The sequence below is a fragment of the Bombyx mori genome, chromosome 21 (genome assembly GCF_030269925.1).
Source record: "Bombyx mori chromosome 21, ASM3026992v2".
NCBI classification, from domain to species: Eukaryota; Metazoa; Arthropoda; class Insecta; order Lepidoptera; family Bombycidae; genus Bombyx; species Bombyx mori.
Genome location: NC_085127.1, coordinates 11,560,456 through 11,581,657, shown reverse-complemented (window position 1 = coordinate 11,581,657; position 21,202 = coordinate 11,560,456). Strand labels below are relative to the sequence as shown.

At 38.3% G+C, this 21,202-nt stretch overlaps 2 non-coding genes across 2 annotated transcripts; one reads left to right on the top strand and one right to left on the bottom strand.

The window, feature by feature from the left end:
* The first annotated feature begins 4,316 nt into the window (after positions 1-4,316).
* Positions 4,317-4,388, top strand: TRNAA-CGC (transfer RNA alanine (anticodon CGC)). Its single transcript has one exon. It is a non-coding gene; the product is annotated as a tRNA-Ala (tRNA).
* Positions 4,389-6,357: 1,969 nt separating this feature from the next.
* TRNAR-UCG (transfer RNA arginine (anticodon UCG)) lies at positions 6,358-6,430 on the bottom strand. The gene has a single exon. It is a non-coding gene; the product is annotated as a tRNA-Arg (tRNA).
* Positions 6,431-21,202: the final 14,772 nt, after the last annotated feature.

Genomic DNA, 21,202 nt, shown 5'->3' with positions numbered 1-21,202 from the left:
ACCAGTCGGGTCGTGAGCATATCTGCCCGTCAAGAACAAAAACAAAACGTTTTTTTTTAATGACTTTGTGGTTTTTCTCATTTGTGACTGACAAGCTCAGTTCAATGAACTTAAACAGGTGTAATGTCATCTAGAACAAAAAGAGGAATGCATATTTGATAGAGCATCCCACAGCCGCCGGCAAAGTCACGTCGGCTTTATACGTTTAGAACCAGTAACATAACATCTCACCCGAGATCATTCACCCCTGACCTCTAACTGGCGTTGGTCATCGCGAGACGTCTCGTATCTCGTTCTCGTTGATTTGTTTGTGTATAAGTGCATCCTTGTCTTTGGGTGCACGATCCGATCCGTGTGGATCCGGGTATCCTCAGAGAATTGCACTTTATTGCACGGTTCAAAAAATATGTTCTTTTTTTTAAGAATATTGTTAATTTTTTTAATGAACTGATGGTTCGTTCAAAAATCGTTTTTTTCTTAATTGTATTTAAAAGATGCGAAAATGAATTCAAATATCATAACTTTTATAAAATCTATTTATAATTATTTAATAACGTGAAAATGTCCGATCTTTCACCGTCAAAACTTAAAAAAAAATCCATTGTATACCTAAGCAGGCAGCAGTTCGCCTGTGTCTCTGGCATTTCGGACGTCCATGTGCCCAAAATGCACTACTTAAATCAGACTTAATACCTTATTGTTAAGACTGTTAAGAGACTCTTATTAACCGATTTAAAAAAAGGAGGAGATTATCGATTTCACCGTATTTTTTTATGTGTAACTTTTTTCAGGGAAACGGATATTGGTATTTCTTTACTACTACTCTTCTTAACTAACTAGCAGCTAGTTTCAAGTTATCCCATATAAAATGTATGAGGATCTGTTGGATGCTTAGGTTTATTGAATAAAACTGCCAAATCGATCTTGAGCTTGTATTTTCTTTATACAGCTTTTTTTCTTAATTTTTATGTCGCACAAGTTAGCTTGGCACGGCGATCAATTAAAGTGTAATGGTGTAGGTAAACATAAGTAAAAATTTCAATATTGCTCTTTAAAACTTAGTAGGCGTTAACAGGATCTGACCTATATTTTTGAGTTTACCCTGATAATAATACCTATTTAACTGCCTTCAGCTACGTTGATGATATAATCTTATTTTATTTTATTGAACTCAGTTTTCTTTTTCATTAAAGTTCATTATGTTTCTCTGAGAAGATCCAGCGAAGTATATCCGGTAGGTTGTGTCTATGGGGAAATATCTGTTAGTCGGAAACCAGCTAACGGATTGCTGTAAATGTTTTAATTTCTTTTATTGAATCCATAAGACGCTCGTCTACACACTGAAAATGAAAGGTACCTATAGTCCAACTTCTGTAACTCAAGAATAGCAATTACCTCTGTCTGTTATGCAACGCTCCCTAAGTTTGGTTTAAGTTTTTAAGAAGATTGATTACTTTATCCTAAGGTTTCAATTATCATAATAATACGTAAAATCAAGCAAAGCGAAATTTAACCACCATAGTTCGTTCACAAATTCAAGTACCACAAAACAAATAAAACTAAATTTAAAAAAATCCTCACTCAAATTGATTAATCAATTCATTAAATACCAAATGATTACAATTAACTTTAATGAATTAATGATTAAATTACAATTATGTTATTTTTCAGTTCCATTCTTGGCCGGATTAATTTCATATAATATTTATTAATTTCGTAGTTACTTTCAAAAGTTTTCACTATTCTTGTACCGCGCTATAAATCGGAGACGCCTGTATGTTCCGTAGAGTTGTACCTTCACATACTTTCATTACAAACTCAGTATGGTACGTATGCCTTCACAAAACTGCTAGTCAAACTATTTATGGTCGGTTTCATGGAAGATGAATGAAATGTTTGATGTGGCCATCATACAACGCAAGATATTTGACAGATGCCTGAATCTCGCTTACGACATTTTTAAGTTAAGCTCGCATATATACAAGTTCCGAACAACAACATTCGGACCGTCGGTCTACCGAGCCATATCACCCGCTCGGTGGAAGATTTTCCCTCTGTCGTTAAACATCCGAAATTCGAATAACCCTGACTTCGAAATTCAGTAACGTAAATGCGCCACACACCTTGAGATATAAGTTCTAAGGTCTCAGTATAGTTACAACGGCTACCCCACCCTTCAAACCGAACCGCATTAGTGCTTCACGGCAGAAATAGGCGGGGTGGTGGTACCTACCCGTGCAGACTCACAAGAGGTCCTACTACCAGTGATTACGCAAATTATAATTTTGCGGGTTTGATTTTTATTACACGATGTTATTCCTTCACCGTGGAAGTCAATCGTGAACATTGGTTAAGTACGTATTTCATTAGAAAAAATTGGTACCCAACCGCTTACGGGATTCGAACACCGGTGCATCGCAACAACGAATGCACCGGACGTCTTATCCTTTAGGCCACGACGACTTCTAAATGACTAAAATCATGACGCAGTTGAAGATAAAAACTAAATTAGTCCACCAATAGAATTGATATGTATTTTATTATGTGGTGCCACAACCCCCAAGTGCTTATTCGCATAGCACGCGGGCGGCGACGCGTGAAAATCAAATGGAAATCATTAAAGCGATTCTTTTGTTGTGCTTCCCTGAGCACTTATCGACAACCCCTTTGCAACGTTGCGACGTAATTATATGAATTTAAGGTCCCGCAGTAGTCGAAATTCGACTATAATTAATTGGAATTGTAAGTTTGTACACTATTATGATTGTATTTTATACTTCTATAATCACAAATTTCGCTAAGACTACACTATAAAAATATTAACAAAGACAAACAATATTTAATCTATTCTCAATTTGACAACAGACGTCAAGAACAAAAGTTTGACAATAAATAGTATGCATGCGTGTGTGCGTCAAATACATGGTATGTAGTGTGTGTAAGTTTTTCTTTATTGATTTAATGTATCTTTTATGCATTAGTTTAAAAAGATATTAGCATTGTGCACTTCTTCTCTATATTCTCTATAAGTGTGGAAAATTTTGTACTCCTCCGTCCGCGCAATTTTCGTAAAAAGGGATACAAAGTTTTTGCTTCACGTATTAATATATAGATTTAGGTCTACTTCGGTTTTTCGGTTCAATTTTTAGAATTCCGTATCAATAGAATATGAATGAGTGTGTTTATTATTTAAAAAAAAACAGTTTTATCGTGTATTTTACTGGTTGTTAATGTATTGTGAGTGGTACCAAAATTTTGCATATTTCTGCTGTGAAGTTCTCATGCGTTCCGTCTTTAAAGATGATACAGATTACATTTCGAACTCATGTCTTAAAATGGCAGTAATCACATAGATCTATAGGCTTCTGCAACCACTTAGGGGTCTTAGGGTAACATCACATGGGCCGTGAGCTCATCCACTCATGTACAGTAATAAATAAAGGAATAGGCAGAAGCCAGGCAGAAAGAGACTTTTGTCATTTCACATTGATGTTTTCAATCGATGTACACAAAACGAAAAACATATTTCAATAAACACTTCCTCGAACATCACAAAATTTAAGCGATCGTTAAGAATAATTTCCTGCAAACAAAAACTTTCCCGTTAACTGGCAACAAAGCTGTGAAATAGCAATTTTAAAATAACCCTTATTACAAATCCGAGAAAGTCGATATTATTCCGATTGAAAGCACAATGCGATTTAAATATTTCAACTACTTAATTAAAACACAGAGACTGTAAAAACATTGGCTCCGATAATCTGATGGGATGGATGCGTTTGTTTTAATTCCAAACAGCGCGTTTTTGTACACTGAAAAATTAATTGAATAAAACGCCATCTGTTGTATAATAATAGTATTAATTTGTGAATTTTCGCGCTATTTCGCAAAAACCATTTCATCATTTTCGCAATGCAATATTTTTTATCATGCTTAGTGATACATGATAAAAGAAATATGAGATTTACGAATGGATGCTTCTCGCCCTTGGGGTTACAGGAATGGTTCGTTCCACTATTAATCACTGGGGAGTTCATCACTCACTCCAAGTGGTTACGTCTGCCAAAGCTTTTAATTAATCTGATAGTGAACGGTCACCGTTGCTGATGGACATTGTCAACGCCAGGGGCAAATCATAGCCGCTGCCTTTTGATAAGCTCTCTCGTCAAATCTATTTCAAATAAGGATTGTTTACTTTCAATGATGGTTGAATTCAATTTCAGTGATTCACTCATGACGTAGGCGATAAGTTGAGTTGAATCATTTTTAAAAGAATAAAGAATATGTATTGTATTATTTCATAACATCAAGCGTCAGGGGGTGTAACTCAGTGGTAGAGTGTCTGCTTCGCATGCTGAAAGTCCTGGGTTCAAATCCCAGCACCTCCAAAGCAACTTATTTTTATGCCAAAAAAAAACTAATTTAAAGGATCTTACATTGCTAATAAATAATTTTGGCCTGTGCATGAGACAATTCCCATACGTCACCTCAGACACCGAGCAGCTGCCAATACCTTTTCTAAGCTTATAGTAATAGTGTATTTTGTCCGATTACTCATATCCTACGAGTACCTACTCATACCGACCGATGCGATTGCATAAACCAGACAAATCACGCTATGCGTGTAGCTTTTTAACCGATTTCAACAAAGTTCTCAATTCAATTGTATTTTTTTTTTGAGAAAAAAAAACGGATGATATCAAAAAAGCAATTGAAACTAATAGGTACTGAACAAAAAGAAAGAAAATAAAATCGCGTGAAAAACAGAGGAGAAATTGGTATTTAGAGCTTAAATTTTAATACACCTATGATAACGATGCTATATAATTTTTTTTAACGCTGCGGAATCCATTTACGGATACCCGGTCGAGAGGGGTAACGGACCTGGTTATGTCGGACTCCGGCGCCTCCTGAGAGGAACAAGGGGAGAAGAGTAGGACCTTCACATTCACCTTCACCTTCCTCAATTTCTCACAGGAGACTACGCTTTGAAAAAGACGCGCGAAGCACTTGCCCCGCAGAACCGGCTACCGACTAAACCCCATCGAGCTCCACCACACCGACTACACGAAACTTACGATGCTATACCTACCAAAATAAACAGAATTTAAAAAAGACAAAAATGATCGCTTTTTCGAATCAGCAGAGCGAATAGCGCACGTGCCATTACGGGAGCATGCATGCATTAAACACAAATTAATAAATAAAATGATTTCTTTGTATTTGTGTCCGGCCATTACCTATTTTGATTGATTTGCACCTGGTCAGACATTGTGGTCACACAACCGTAAATAAAATTGAAACTGCAATTTCGGGATTCAAAATAACATTGTTTAGTGCCCAGAGGGGTAAACGAGTTCACGGTCCGTCTGATGTTAAACGGTGACCAGCGTCCGTTCACATTAACAAAGTATATGCCAGCACTACACCGAATTTTATTAATAACTAGCTGACCCGACAGACTTCGTAGTGCCTCAATCGATAAAATAAAGACCTAAACTTTATTTAATTCTGAGAATTTTCGTATTTATCTACCTTTTAAACCTTCCCTAGACTTCCACAAATAATTCAAGACCAAAATTAGCCAAATCGGTCCAGCCGTTCTCGAGTTTTAGCGAGACTAACGAACAGCAATTCATTTTTATATATGTATATAGATTAATCTTACAATTAATACTCTCACCAATATTATTGTTTCGTCCACTTCACACATTATATTACATTATGTTTTTTTGCCCCGAATCACTTTAAATTGAGTCTTGAGTAATAATAACTTAAACGAAAATCTATTAAAGTCACCTGTGTGCTTAGTGTAGTGCGAGTTTTTAACTTCTCGATCGCGTAAACGTTAACTCAAATTTGTATGGAGTTGCAACAGCGCCCCTAGCGGCAAACGAAGGGAAGTTGTTCCAACTCCATACAAATTTGAGTACAATCTCGCACTAAGCACGCTGTTTCCGTTAAGTGAACGAAAACGAAAAAAAAATAGCCATAAATTCTTCTATTTATCTTTCAGCCCAGAGACATCTACTGCTGGGGATAGGCCTCCTCAAGCTTCGCCACAAAGATCAGTCCTGCGCTGCTTACATCCAATGGATCCCTGTAGATCTCAATAGATCGTAGGTTATGGGAGGCATGCCCACGCTGCGCCTTCCTTTTTTTTTCTACCTATGCTGATAGCCTTAAAAGGCTATTTCAGCTTCGCCTTGACGTGTAAGTGAGCTCACGGGGCTCAAACCCGTGTGTTGCTAACACTGGCCCTAGCAAGAGCAGTGCTTCTCAGAATCTACCACCGGATCGGAAACGCGACCCACTGGCAAGATCCGCCGAGAAACTCAGTGAGCTGAAAGGGCTGCACGACCGTGACAGGACTCGAACCTGTAATCTTCGGATCCGAAGTCCGACGCCTTTTCCATTAGGCCACACGGTCCTTAAACGCCTTCCGGTATGCGGCCGCAACTCGACAACTTTTCGGCCCCATTACATTTTCAATTCGTTATAACTGAATTAATATTCAGGATAATCAAAGAAGCATAAAAGTACAATGTGCTTTGTTAATCGAAAGGAAGCATCATTGGGAAGTCATTTACCGCGAAAGGGCAATCTGGCACAGGTGGGCATTACCAATATCCGAAATCCAAAAGGTCGGATGACATAACAAATCACCGTCTTTATACCGAAGCCGATAGAGGCGATTAATCTTCGACTTTTAAGATATGCGATCTTTTGCTTCTATACCAGCGAAATGTAAACCTAATTTGTGAGGGGCAGTCGAAATGAATGTTTGATTCAATACCAAAAATGTCAGTCTAAATGGAATATACAATGAGGAACGAAGACTGTACTGACTTCAGGTTCCTATAGAACTAGAAGATCAATATTTCATTTTGATGAGGTTCTGTTAATACGCAGGTGAATGCTTCGTAGGATCCAATTTAGACTTTGACCTTCAAGGTCTTGGAGACTTTAACCACGTCAGTGTCGCCAATATTGATATATGAATTCTATGTCTCGGTTTCTACAGTAAAACAGCTGTCCCACCCATCAAGTTGAAAAGCATTACTGCTTCACGGCAGAAATGGATAGGGTGGTGGTATCCACCCGTTTGGCCTCACTTAGTCTCCTACCACTAGTAACGCAAATAAAAAAAAAATTGGATTTGATTTTTAATACATGATCTTATCCCTTCACCGTGGAATTGTGAACATGTGCTAAGTACATATTTGATTAAAAATTTTTTTACCTGTCTGCGAGATTCGAACATCGGCACAGTCGCATCGTTCTATGCGAATGCACCGGGAGTCTTATCCTTTAGGCCACGATGACTTCTTCCATCTCTTCTTGTGTCTTAAAAAGCCACTAACGCATTCACCAGAGTAACAATAGCCATGTTATCTGACAATTCGGCACGTACTGTCTGTTACAACGCCAAGCCTGCACGGGTAGGTTCCACAATCACGACTATTTCTGCTGCAAACGAATCATGCGTTTCGGCCTAAAGGCTGGGACAGCCATTACATAATTTAATTAAGAGTTCGACCTCATGTCTTAAGGTATCGCGCCGTTCTATCTGTGGCGGTGAACCGTGAGCTCATTTATTGACTCAATTTTTTTTTAATTGCTTAGATGGATGAGCGAGCTCACAGCCCACCTGGTCTTAAGCGGTTACTGGAGCCCATAGACATCTACAACGTAAATGCGCCACCCACTTTGAGATATAAGTTCTAAGGTCTCAGTATAGTTACAACGGCTGCCCCAGCCTTCAAACCGAAACGCATTACTGCTTCACGACAGAAATAGGCAGGGCGGTGGCACCTACCCGTGCGGACTCACAAGAGGTCTTCACCAGGACTTTGGTTTTTTTTTTCATTTTCAACTAGACTTTTCTAAAAAAAGTGAAAAAAGAATCGAAGAAGCATCGGTAAACCTAAAGTATTGAACGTATGCGGAAATGAATCTGAGTTTTCATTTCCACGGCGGTAATCCGAACGGAAATCTAAAGCGACCGTATCGAATCGAACGTGTGTACAAGAAATTTTCGTGTTAAATCTTATGCGATATTATTGAATTTGAAAACATCTAACGTAATACGTGCGTAAATACGTACGTAAAGTACAAAGGCGAGACATTTAAGTGACGTTTTTTTTTGTATTCGACAACGCATTTGTGTTTTGTTTAGTGGCTATCGATAAGTTCCAATATTGTTAAAGATAATAATTGGAACTTTTTCCCATAGGAACTTTTCCCAGAAAATTTCGCGAACTAACATTTGAAATTATATAAATAAAACAAAGCTAAATTAAATAAAGTATTATTTTCTCAAAATTCTATTAATGCATACTTATTAATAACGTAATAATTTGAAACCTTTTTTTAAAATGGATTTTATGACCTGGTAACTAAGACCTTTAGGTCAAGTCTTATTTTAATTTTAATGAAAACTTTTTTTACATGAAATGAAATAAAAACGAAATGAAACGAAATGAAACGAAATGAGATGAGATGATATGGGATGAAATATAATCTCAGTAAAATGGTGGTCATTAACTGAAACTTTTCCAGTGGACTTTTTGGAGGATCCCGAGAAGTTACGTTCAGCGGCTTTGTTTCATTTTCCCACATTTTGCACTTTCACAGATACTAAACAGTTAATAAACCACCGTTGTTACACATTTAAACCTTAAGAAACACTAAATAGACAAAATAAAACAAATCACACAACTTCTGTCCTCGCTTTCCCGCCAAAAAGTCCTGTAAATCTTAAGATTAAGATAAGTATTTTACAAACACAATAATTGATTGATAAATTCAGCATATAGTCGTAAGATAATTCGCCATTTTTGCTCCACGGCTTGTCAATATCTGTAAGGAAACCATGGTTTCGGTACATTGGGGTGAGCACACCGCAAATTGCACTAGCCCATGGGAAATCACTGGTTATTAGCTGTCAATCATACCGCTTACACGCACCCTATATTATTGGGAGATTGTCACGCTGAGATTTTTATTTAATGTTGGAAAGTCGTTTTTTTGTATATATAAGCATATAGGTAGTATATAAATATACATAGTTCAATTCTATCAAAGCAAATTTGCTAACGGCACCGACATGTTAGATCAGAAACCAAACAAAAGGCCTTTATTATTATTAATACGCTTTTGTTAGCTTCAGACGTATGCATGTTGGTATGTCACGGAATCTTTGAACATGATTTTGACCGCCTTCAAAACGCCTGTTTAACTCGAAATTTGGTATACTTATTAAGGACCGATGACAATTATAATAAATAAAAATATTGTAAAAATTGAATTTCAACTAAAAAATGAAAATTAAATAATAGTTTAAAAAAACAAAAAAATACGCTTTTATAGAAAATCCAACTAAAAAATAGAAAATAAATTTTAATAAATTTGAATTAAACAGATTTTTTGTAAAAAAGGCGCTGCTCCATAAACTGCCATCCACGGCAATAATAAAACAAGAAGATTTTTATGCATATAATCAATTATTATAGAAAAAAGGTAGTTACATTCGCAAACAAGTCTTTAATAAAAAAAGTCCTATTGTCCCATAGGGTGGATGAGTCCTAAGACCGCAAGGACTGGTGCCATCGTCCGACTTCTATTGTCTTACTCTCTTTCTGCTACAATCTCACATTAAGGGGTATCACATAAAAATAAAAGTTATAGGAGCACCTCCATTGTCCAAAAAAAAGGAAATATGTATTCAGTAATCATACTTTTTTTTACAAAAGCAAACCTTTGGATCTGTAGTATAATCCTCTAATTAGTTACTGAATTTGTTTTAATTAAAGCAAAATCGCGTTGCTCTCTTTATTTATGAGTGCTCTGCGTCAGGTGTGGGAGGTGTAGCGAAGATTCACCGACAAATGACATGTGTGATAACCGTCATGAGTAGTCAATCGATACTGTTGGACTAATATGGAGTGAGACTGATTTTTAAACGAAAGCTTATAACGAAATCGAACTAAATAGCTGAATAGTAAAACGGCTGTTTACGGGTACGGATATATATTTTGTTTATTGTATGTATATATTTTCTATAATAATCTATAGTACACCGTAACATACCTGCTATATTTTTTTATATTTTCCAGAATCTCTATAAATTAAACGGTTGTCTGGAAGAGATCGCTTTTAGCGATAAGACCGCCTATTGTACAAATGTATCTGCTTTTTTTGATTGTTTTTGAATGTAATGTAAATTGTGTTTTGGTGTGCAATAAAGTGCATTCTCTCTCTCTCTCTCTCTCTATTTAAATAAACGTAACGTAGTTATGTTCACGTAAGGCTATAAAGACGCTATGTGAGTCCATGTAGTTCAGGAAAAATTGGTATCAGCTAATAAAGTTCTGTATACATTTTTTGGTAGTGGACAACGAGGATAGATTCACTTTCGTTTCTAATGCTAATGTTGTTTGTTTTTATCATGCTCTATTGCTATTGAAATTAAAAGGCTTTCCTAAAATTAATTTACACCAGATATTTTTAAAAATATATCATTCAAATTGCAGATTGTAATTGCAATAAATGATATTATATTCTTTTAAATCCCTTGGTCACCCTTTACCGCTTTCTATCTAAGACTGGGAAATCATCGTTGCAAGATACATATAATCCTCTTTACGAGTATCTTGACATTCGACTCATTGACAATAATACATTATTATCTTGAATGTATTTTTTAATCGTTTATTTTGTAAACATTTACAAATAATGTGCACGATTACCGTGATAGTAATTTTGTTCGTATGCCATCAATCAGACGGTACATTCGAATCAAGAGAGTCATTGAATGTTGGAACAGTGTTGTTTCTAAATTCAGACATCAGAAATAAGAAATGGACCACAAACGAAATTGGATTACTAAGAGCACGTGAATACTTTCAACATGCGATTCCACCTCAGAGGATCTTGTACAGGGTAGACGAACATTTTGTTGATAATTTACTAGATTATTTTAAAACTGGCTACTCAGCCATTAAGAGGGAAGCAGGAGATCCAGTGACAGACAAAACAATGACTGTAGCCCTTTCAGATGTTATAGGTGGTTACTTAAAATCTTGGGTACTACCAGTAACAAAATTCGCTTATTATGGGGGTTCAATATCCCAAGAGAATGCGCTAAATATATTCAACTTTTACAAAGAAGTTAAACGGTATTTAGGCACAGACGGAAAGTCTTGGAGCGATCCCGATCCGCAACTACTAAATTCAATCGAAGTCAATATAGAATCGCCAAAGCATGTCTTCAAAACGAGAAGTCTGGATAACCCTTGCGAATCTTTAGCTTACTTCATTAAAACACCTGTTGGTTTCGTAGTACCAACGCCGTATGTGAAATGGAATGATCAAGGTAGTACAATGTTTTTGCCGCTCAAGAACGACTCGCTAGTTGCTCTGGAATCCGAATCGGCATCGAGCGCGCTGTTCAAATATTACGATGTGGCCAAAAACTGTATAGAAACGTCCGGTCAGGGCGATCAAGATAATTTCGATGAGAGATTCCAAACATGGCTATCAGATGACATCGTGCCCCATCTAAACGATGATAAACTTTACACTGCTCTAGGAAGTGTTTTGACACTGCTCAACACTTCAAATAACGATGATGGCTACGAAGAAACTTTCAAGGACTATTTCAAAATCAATACCTGCGCGTATTTTCATAACCTTTGCAACATAGATTTTTCGTCAAAGAAAACTATTGTCATATGTCTGATAATATTTTTAGAGATAGTTTGGTGTATACCAACATTGATTTTATTGCTATGCAAGAAAAGTAAAAATGATGACACTTGCGTCGATTCATCAGATAGTAGTAAAAGAAGACGTTACATAGATGGTTTCAAAGTTCAGAAGTATGGTAAAAAAGGTAAATATGGAAGAAGTGGGAAAACTCAGACAGCTTCCAGAGTACAAATTAATACTAGCGATTATGAAGGTTTATTTATAGCTGAAGACGTTCACAACGTTGGAACCATGTGTTCATCAGTTTCGAGAAACTCAGTAGGAACATGTACGCAGTCGTTTTTTAGCTCGAAGTTTTGTTCGGCCGATCTTGCCAAAATCATATACGAAGGTCCGAGCGTGACAAATAAACGACCATTAAAACAAATTATAACACAGAAAAGCGACGCTAACGTTTTGGATGCCCGAGACATCATACTCCCCGAGATTTATCGAAAATTTTACTCAAAATCAACCCCGTTCGAAGTTGAGCAAAGCTACAGCACGAATCAGGGTTTAGAACCATCTAAGACGGTGACCCTACTCAATGGGGGCACCGTACCTGGCGTTGAGTATGACACCAAGCACAAAGCTTGTTGCTGCTCTGAACAAGTAAGCTCTATAGACACGCTGAAGAATAACAATGTAGGTGAGTGCACGTGTCAACCTTGTTTTGACAGCTCATCCAAAACTCCTATTGATTGCAGCAACAATAAAGTATCACAATCTGATGTTAATACAAACATATGTTCAACTATTGAATCGAAAAATAGGACTTCAAAATCGACAAGATTCCGAATACAAAAAGAGAAAAAACAAAACAAAATCAAAGGTATAAAATTAAGCAATACAAAGCCCTACGTTGAGATAACAATTGAGAGACCTCAAAACGAAATATCAGTAGGCATCAGTACTGTGACTAGAAATCAAGGACCAAACAGTCATAGACCAAGTAAAATACCAAAAAGATCTGTGACAGCCGCTGGTGAAGCCAAATTAACTTGTAAACCCCCTGCTTCTCCTGAAGATAGATTCCAAAGAAAGAGCTTTATACCACAGCCAAAGAAACAGGCCCTGGTAGTTGCTGATGATATCGTACTTAAAAATAGAGGTACGTCTATGAAAGAAAAAAAACTAAATGTAACTTTATAGACACTTTTTAGCTTTAACATTTATTTGAAGATGCCATTACATTATTTTCTAAGGATTGTCTTTCTTTAATTTTTTAGTACATACTTTGAAAAGAAGAGTTTAAAGTCAAGTTTATTCATTCAAGTTAAAAGTTATGCAATTGTTACGGCATATTACTGGTTTACTGGTGGTAGGACCTCTTATGAGTCCGCACGGGTAGGTACCACCACCCTGCCTATTTCCGCCGTGAAGCAGTAAATGCGTTTCGGCTTGAAGGGCGGGGCAGCCGTTGTAACTATACTGAGAACTTAGAACTAATATCTCAAGGTGGGTGGCGCATGTACGTTGTAGATGTCTATGGGCTCCAGTAACCACTTAACACTGGGTAGGCTGTGAGCTCAATCGCCCATCTAAGAAAAAAAAATGCTATCAATATATTATTATGTATAAAGTACAGCCGATTGACGTACCCAAACACGTTTCCACCACAAATGGCCAAGGTGTATAGTGAAGTCTTCAAATATTTACAATTCAATGCCTGTGTTTGTTTGTTCCCAATATATGGACTCGCAAATGTTATACCCATTGATCTGATTGATTTAAAACCTAGTACACTAATTGTTGTTAGTACATCAGGGAATGTATACAACCTTTGATGGACTGTAAAGGCGTGTAATTGATTTCAATATATCGCACCTTTAGAGTTGGAAAATTTTAAGAAAATTACTTTTGTACTTTGAACGACTTATAAACATGTACCAGATGATGACTCAGCTTTGCTCGGTTTTTTTTTGATAACGCCATCTTGTTGTGTCTTTAAAGCGGTTAGTTGCCCTCAATTAAGAAAAATAGTATTATTATTGGCCAATAGATGTCGGGAAGAGTTGATTATTGAAAACACGAATAAAACAACATTTTCTGAAAATAAATCGTAGCTAGATCGATTTATCGCCCCCGAAATCCCCTGTATACTAAATTTTATAAAAATCATTGGAGCCGTTTCCTAGATTCAGATTATATATATATGTATATTAATATACAAGATATTAACTCTGCCATTGCCGGTCCCAAGCCCGGATGAGAAAAGAGGAGGGTTGGCGTCGGTATGCCACCTACCTAGTCGTAAAAAATATAACGCCGAGCTACGGGCGGCGGTCAACTAACCCGAACTAGGGCTTCAGTAGCCCAGAGGAACTAAATCGCCTCTAAAATTCTGCTGTGGAAGGACGCGGGAACCCACCACTAGTAATTTTCCCAAGAAAACCTTTACGTATGAATGAGCTCTAATATTGATGTGAGGACGTTGGACGATCCGATTAACACCCGGCGCCAGTTGGTACCCGGGCCGACTGGTGTGAAGTATGCTACCGAAGCTTCCATTGAGGTTTCTAGCCAGGCCTCATATGGAAGGAATGCTACTGGCCAGGACCAAGCCATCATGAACAAATTACCCATTCGGAAAGAACACCTCATTGCTACGTGGAATGTTCGCGGATTGCTGCAGCCGGGGAAGTTATCCATTGTTGACGCGGAATCAAACAATCATAACATCTCTGTCCTTGGTCTTAGCGAAACTCATATGCGCGGAAACGGACATTTTACAACACCATCGGGTGGCACCTTGTATATCTCGGGAAGTGAAAATAAAAGTGCAAATGGAGTGGGAATACTACTTCCAAGAGATATTGTCAAGCATGTTCTGGGCTACAACCCCATATCTGACCGAATCATCACCATCCGGCTTAATGCTAAACCCAATATACTGAATATAGTCCAAGTGTACGCCCCCACCGAAAAAGCTAAAGAAGAAGACATTGACTGTTTTTACGAGTCTTTAGAAGCTACTTTAAACACCATATCCAACCGTGAAATCACAATAATCTTGGGTGACTGGAATGCTAAGATTGGCAATACCTGTAATGATGATCTCCCGTCGATAGTGGGCAATTTCGGACTTGGCGTCAGAAATGAACGAGGTCAGAGATTGCTTGACTACTGCATTGAAAGGAAATTCTGCATAGCAAACACATGCTTTCAGCACCATCCTAGGCGTTTATATACGTGGACATCACCCGGGGCTCGATACCGCAACCAAATTGATTATATTTTAATAAACAGCAGATGGAAATCCGCTATCAGAAACGTCAAGACATTTCCTGGAGCAGAGTGCGGTACTGACCATAACCTGTTGGTCGCAAGATTTACATTACGACTCAAAGCCGCCAGCAGTAGAACCACCAGAGGTCCACGTGCACTGGAACCGAAAGAAAGGACATACCTATGCGATGCTGTGGAGAAAAAACTAGCCCTAGAACCTCCTACAGGCGATGCTAACACCCAATGGCAAACCGTAAAATCTCATCTCTGCGAATCCCTTAAAGAAATCAAGGCTTCCCGCAGAGAGGGAAATGCAGGTCGCAAAACAAAAACGAAAGTATGGATTTCGGAGCAAACATGGAAGCTTATAAGCAAGAGGAAATACATCAAAGGGAAGGGATTACAGGATGATGACGTCAGGAAGACTTATTCTGACCTTTGCAAGGAAATTAAAAAAGCGTGCCGCCGGGATAAAAACTGTTTCATTGCAGACATTTGCACTGATATCGAAAAACACTCGCAAAAATACCAACCGTCTGATTTGTTCAAGAAAGTTCGCCTTTTGTCTCGGAAATTTAAACCAAGATCCTGGATAATTGAAGATCACAATGGCAAGCCTATCACTGATTTAAATGCCGTTGTCGAAAGGTGGCGTAAATACTGTGAAGGACTATATGATCAGCCTGAGTCAATGAGTACACAGCTCCCAGTCTGGGACGAAATAACCTTAGAACCTTCAATAATACGATCAGAAGTAACAGAAGCCATCTCTCGACTAAAGAGTAATAAAGCTCCAGGACCGGATCACATCACGGCAGAAATAATCAAATCACTGGGAGAGAGGGGTGTGAATGCAGTGCATAGTATCTGCAATTACGTATGGCAACATGGCGAGTGGCCCAATGACTGGACTAAGTCGATCATCTTGCCGCTTCATAAAAAAGGATCAACTAGGAAGTGCGACAATTACCGCACGCTGGCCCTTGTCTCCCATTGCAGCAAGGTTCTGCTGTACATTCTCAACACCCGCTTGCGCTACTTCCTAGATTGGCAAATCCCCCAGGAGCAAGCCGGTTTCGTTAAGGGGAAGGGAACGCGTGAACAAATCCTCAATATCAGGCAGCTTATCGAGAGGTCGTATGAGTTCGGCACTCCGATGATCATGTGTTTTGTTGACTACAGTAAAGCCTTTGATTGCGTCGAATGGGATCACCTGTGGAAAATACTAGCAGAATTGGGAGTACCGCAACATCTGGTCCTACTGCTACATAACCTGTACATTAATAACCAGGGAATCATTAGAGTGGAGGAAACAATCTCTGCCCCCTTTAAATTTAGAAAGGGCGTAAGGCAAGGCTGCATATTATCTCCAGTCCTTTTCAATATCTATGGAGAGTATATCATGAGACGGACTTGTGAAGGCTGGGATGGTGGAGTTACCATTGGTGGAGTAAAATTGTCCAACCTCCGATACGCCGACGACACCACTCTTCTCGCGGCTAATGAAAGCGAGATGGCTGCTCTCATGAGCAAGCTTGAAAAAATTAGCCTCGAACTTGGTCTTGCCATTAACCGATCCAAAACAAAAGTGATGGTAATAGACCGCATGAACAAACTGGAGCACACGGGGTCACTGCATCTTGAAACAACAGAAAGATTCATATACCTGGGCTCCATGATTGCGAATACTGGATCGTGCGAGCCTGAGATTCGAAGACGTATCGGGATAGCAAAAACTGCCATGTCTCAGCTTGATAGCATCTGGTCCGATAGAAACATCTCCATAAAAACCAAGCGTAAACTTGTAACAAGTCTTGTGTTTTCTATTTTCTTATATGGGGCGGAGACATGGACTCTGAAGAAGGCTGATCGAAGTCGGATCGACGCGTTTGAGATGTGGTGCTGGAGGAAAATGCTGCGGATTCCCTGGACGGCGCATCGGACAAACGCATCAATCCTGGAAGAACTAGGCGTCTCCTTAAGACTCTCCACCATTTGCCTACGTAGGATTTTAGAGTTTTTCGGTCACGTTGCGAGAAAAAAGGGTGACAATCTCGAAAGACTTCTCATCACCGGCAAAGTGGAAGGAAAGAGGCCTAGGGGGCGTAGTCCCATGCGCTGGTCCGATCAGATCAAGACGACTTTGGAATCCAGCATCAATGTCGCTATCCATTGCGCGGAGGACAGAAGTGAATGGAAGAACATAGTCCTGACAAAAGTGCTCAGTAAAGGTCACGACCCTCAGAACTGAGGAATACGACGCACGGAGGAGGAATATACAAGAATTGCTCGTTTAAAGGTATAAGATTCTATCAGTTCATAAATATAAATTTTTAAAAACCAAAAAACGCATTAAATGCTTATTAAATTAATATTTTTTCGTGGCTTTGCCACATAAACCTGACATCGTATAAAAAACGAGCAAATAAAATAATTAAGTTTCGTTTATGTCTCAATCTAAGACGCCTTTTAAAACATTCAGGTAAAAAATTGCCATTCTTCTTTATATTTTTGTCTAAAACAGGACAAAAGTACACTTACCGTTTCTTTTAAATCAGGCGCTTACTTTAAACTTTAAAGTGTGCGCCTTACGGATTAAAATATTAAAATCTAAATTGGAAAACTAAAATTCTTCAATTATATTTTCGGCGTTTACCGATAAACAATAGTTTTGGAATAGGTCACTTAAATTCTAAAGGTGCCATATCTGTTTCATACATTTAGTAATAGTCACAGAGGACCGGACTAACACTAGGGCTTCCAATCCGATGGTAGCACGAAGATCTGCTCTTGCTACGGCTATAGTTAGCAAAAAAAAATTACTAGGTCTTTGATTAACAAAGTAAAATTGTAATTTCAAACAATAGACAAATAACCTAATTAAATCAAATAAAATAATTTGATAGACATCATGATAGACCTCCCGGGGCGGAAGTCAAGTGAAAATAAAATTGAAATCTATCTTCCATTAACGTGGAAATAGTGGATCATGATTGATATATGAGTACGTATACACGTTTTAAACGAGCTCACAGCCCACCTGGTGTTAAGTGGTTACTGGAGTCCATAGACGTCTACAGCGTAAATGCGCCACCCACCTACAGATATGAGTTCTAAGGTCTCAGTATAGTTACAACGGCTACCCCACCTTTCAAACCGAAACGCATTACTTCTTCACTTCAGAAATAGGCAGGGTGGTGGCACCCACCCGCGCGTACACACAAGAGGTCCTACCACTAGTAAGTATGAATATTTCAATAGAGCTTTGCATCTAATTGTTATATGTAAAAGTCGTTTCCCTAAAACCAAACGTGCTTGCAGAAATCACCCCGTGTACGCACTAATCACAGTGACGAATTTATTGGCTGAGATCCGGGTGAATTACGTACCGGGTCGGGTGGATTGTGGTGAGTTATTGCGTGCTACGCCCGGACAACCGGCAAACTCAGGTGGCGGCAATCGTAATAATCTGTCATTTCTACGCGGCTATTAGCTGATTGAATGCAGCAACTTTCTAGTTTTATCCTTAGGTCAACTTGTAATTTAAACCCAATCTACTACTACAGACTTTATGTAACTATACTGAGACCTTAGAACTCATATCTCAAGGTGGGTGCCATTTAGCTGATACTGTTCTTAATAGCAAAATAGCTCAGTCTGAGGTGGACTCGTCTTATCTTCTATCGTTGTTATGTTTAAGGGTGCCCCCGGGATCCATAATGCGCGAGAGCCGTCAATCATCTCGTCTCGGAGTAACTCGTGGTGGTACAAATTACAGACGTAATGCATTCTTTATAAGAGCTGCTAACAGTTTCAATGCTCTAGCTGACTTCCCTGAACTGGACATTTTCAACACTTCTACTAAGAATATTAGGAGAACATTAGTCAGTCGATGGTTGAATGCAAATATTTAATTAATTATTTTCTATTTACTACGTTTTTCTGTTTTTTTTTTTCTTTCTCAAACTGTTTTATTTTTGTTTTTGTTTTACGTTTTACTTTAATTATTTAATTCTAGGCGATGCGACGCCCCAATCGTTTGTAGTTATTTAAATGCGGAGACATTTAAATGGTGTTTAGTTGTAAGTTTAGAGTTTATATAGTTTAAGTTCACTGTTTGTCTTCCTAATAAAATAAAATAAAATAAAAATAAAATTTACGTTGTAGATGTCTATGGACTCCAGTAACCTCTTAACAACAGGTGGGCTGTGAGCTCGTCCACCCATCTAAGCAATAAAAGAAACAAACAGTTTTACATATAAGTTGTTGTATACTCAATGTCCCAAGCTAATATTTTGTCCTGTATCACTACAGACCCAGCGAAAGTCAGAGTCATACAATTAGCGACTACACACTATAAAAAATCGCCACTATAAGGTCATTAGCCGCAAAACTCTTCCACCATTAGATCGAACGAATAATTTTCCCCGGGAGTTCTCCGACCAGATGTCCAGAATTTGACAACGATTGTTCACTACGGTATCTATAAATTAACTGAAAACGAGGACAATCCCCGCTAATCCCACGTCAATCGGGGATTATCCCGTACGATTGCCGGTAATACCACAACATTGGTCGGAGAGGGCTACTATTTATTGAGGGCTGGTCACCCTAGTCGATCAGTCTTAGGAAATTTTGCCGTAATTGATTCGGTCGTTTAGTGGTTTTAGTTCTGGTTGCTTGTAATTAAAGCAATTTACGTAAATTCCTTTGTGCATCAAAGTGCATGAGCACTTATGTATGCAGTTCATGATAGCATTGAAAGAATAACGTTCCTTAAATTTTATTCAGTGATTTTTGTCTGTGTTTTGCATTAAGCAATTGACGCCCGGGTTTTGGCCTAAAGGTCTAGATACCAGGACATAAACTCCAAAAAAAAAAAAAATATTTGCACCCGGAATTTATGGTTTCAATTTATACAATATACCTAAGATTATTGTGTACCTCAAGGTATAGCATCACAACTTAACAAATAATATACCGTGCCGTCGTCCAGCCATCTGTGCCATAAAAAATCTCGTATAGACTTGTTTGTTTCATTTCATATTTGTTCAATCAAAATTAATTTGAGTTAACTAAACTATTTATTACACAAATTTCGGATTTCAAATTTCAGAGATTTTTTTAATTCCAATATCACGTAAAAACGTCTTGCGACTAGCAATGGCAAAGTGATGCGGTTAATTATCGTCGCTTTTAGAATTCAAAATAAAACAATATAAGAGGACACCTCACTGGTGGTAGGACCTTTTGGGAGTCCGCACGGGTAGGTACCACCACCCCGCCTATTTCCGCCGTGAAGCAGCAATGCGTTTCGGTTCGAAGGGTGGGGTAGCCGTTGTAACTATACTTGAGACCTTAGAACTTGTATCTCGCGGTGGGTGGCGCATTTACGTTGTAGATGTCTATGGGCTCCAGTAACCACTTAACACCAGGTGGGCTGTGAGCTCGTCCATCCATCTAAGCAATAAAAAAAATTAAAAAAAGACACTTTTCACCGATAAGACAGGTCAGTTGACCGTATTTATGCAATTCAATCACAGTACAAGGAAGGAATTAATTCGTGTACTCATATATGCTTTAATCGGGGGTCAGTTGAGACCCCCATCTGGAGTTCACCGGTGATTTATACACTGCGAGCCAACGGTTTAAATTGTCTACGAAATCCCAATGATAAAGTACTCGAAATTTATAATAATTTATTAACCAACTTCGAAAGAGGAGTTCCTCAATTCGACAGTATTTTTTTTAGGTGAAACGTATTTGTGATTCTTTTTTATTCTAAAAGCTGATAGTTTGATTGACGATGGTCGAAGGCGGTCCAGGCTTTTCGAAGTCTATAGGAAACATACGCACACATCATACTTCAAAGAGATAGAGATAGAGATAGATGTGTTCAGACAGCGATTTTTTTTACCCTTCCTAAGCTGGTAACCTAGAGAGGCTATGTCAACGTAACGATAACATGTAGGTCAAACATGAGGACGTTGCTGAAACTAGCCCAAGCAAAAGCAGTGCTTCTCAAACTCTCACACCGGAACGGAAACGCGACGCACTGAGAAGATCCGGCATACAATTGGTATACAATATTAGAATTATTTCGGGTTTGATATTTATCACCTTATTCCTTCATCGTGGAAATCATTTCTGAAGTAGTATCATTATAAAAATTGGTACTTATTTTTGGGATTTGCACACCGCCCTACTTATCTTTTAGGCTACG